Genomic DNA, 1,999 nt, shown 5'->3' on the forward strand with positions numbered 1-1,999 from the left:
AACTGTGTGTGTATGCTTCTAATCTTTTCCAGATCTTGGTAAATTTTGTGTATTTGTGAATTTTCTTTGTCTCATGTGATTAAAATTTGGCCACGGTCCATAGAAATTGTCTCCGCGGACCGAGTGGGCACGCGAGTATGTTATGAAACGTGTCGTATTTCACAAGCAATTGTACATAGTTAGCATGCAACAGCAGGCTATAGATGCACTACATCAATGTTTTAAGGAATAAATAATTTTACCTTCAATCTTATCTTGTGTACCGATGTTACGTCGCCGTTACCTTCGCCATTTACCTCGTAGTTTTCCTTGTTGGCCCACCTATAGCGTTTCCATGTGCACAGGTGTAGTGATTAGTGTCCCTTTTTTTATCTGAAACAAATGCTCTGGAATAGATCGTGTTTTCACGAATCTTGCTGCAGGCTGCACTTACGCATGGTGTTCACGCCCTTTTTACTTTACTCAATATTTGATTCACGGGAAGAATGCCTGGATCATATTAATAACTACATCCCATTCTTTATCAATGACTTTACAATGAATGTTCTTTTGTGAGTTTTTCTTATTAATAAATTAAGTAATTTTCCAACTCAGTGCTACTTCTTCTTTGTCGTGTGGCTAGAGTTGGTGGCGACCCTATCTTTTATATTGATTTCAGTGTCAAGTAGCATTTTCTTATTCAAAGTGCGCGTGACTCTTTTAGCTATCAAGATACATTCAAAGGGCGCTTCATGCTTCTTGCACACAGCGTCCTTATATTCACGCTGCTTTTATTCACGCTACTTACAACAGCTCAGACATTGGATTATTTGGAGCTGCATATTGTAGACCAGAATAACCAACTTGTTGACTTTCGTGGTCAGGAAAACATTGTACGATTACATCTAAGGCAGGATTGGCGTATGGTATAAAACAAGTGCACGCAATCCACAGCATGTCACTTCGCTACCGAACAGCAAAGTGATAACACGTGGGAAATACGAGTTTCTTAAATTAGTTGGCTTGAAACCGCGCAATGACGTCCTCACTCAACATAACCGGTCCGGCAGAGTATGATGAGAGAATTATACGACAGGAATACCTCTCTCATAAACCTTACGCTTCAACCACATTTAACAAGAACGATGAAAATAGAATTGTCATCCAGCACCAAGACGCACTCACGCTTCCAAGCAAGAGTTTCATATTTCTAGAGGAGTCATTAAAGAAAGCGGACGGCAGCGATACAGTGGGATCCAAGCTTACACGTAACGCTTTAGCATTCCTGTTCCAAGAGATACGCTATGAACTCAGTGGGTCTGAGATCGACCGTACACACAATGTCGGCATAACATCAACCCTTAAAACATATGTCTCGGCATCACCCGCAGATTTCCGTAGTTTAGAAAATGCGGGATGGTTCATAGACGATCCAGAGGATAGAAGAGTTGCACAGTACAAGCGATTTACTACATGCATAACTCTAAAAATGCTTATGGGGTACTTTGAGGACATGAGACAGATTATAATGAACGCTAAACAGGAACTCATTCTGGTTCGGAGTGCGACGGAGCTCAAGAGAAGAATATGATCACAATCAGCAAGATAATATGAAAAATGCCTCGCATCAACGTATCCAACGAGGAACGTTTGAAGCTTTTAAAAGTCCTGAATTCCGGTATATTTCTGTCACTGACATTTCGCTCGTGGGAGGTTTTCGAGTATCCAGTGTTGCCGACTGCGAGCAGACAAACATGGGCTATTAAAACCTCTTCACTGTTAGAGACACCTAAATCATCATACTTGTTTTTCAGACTGATATAAGAGGTAATATAGCAAATGACTCCACCGTGTTCGACAACTGCAAATTAACTAATACCAAAGTCTGCCTCAATTCAGAATTCTACCTATATGACAATTTACATCTGCAGTGGAATCAAAATGTATACAGTCTAACTTACGACATGTATGCAAGGTTTCGTGCATCTTAGTATGAAATTGCCGAAGGAGAGGGAGGAGG

The sequence above is a fragment of the Schistocerca cancellata genome, chromosome 8 (assembly GCF_023864275.1).
Source record: "Schistocerca cancellata isolate TAMUIC-IGC-003103 chromosome 8, iqSchCanc2.1, whole genome shotgun sequence".
NCBI classification, from domain to species: Eukaryota; Metazoa; Arthropoda; class Insecta; order Orthoptera; family Acrididae; genus Schistocerca; species Schistocerca cancellata.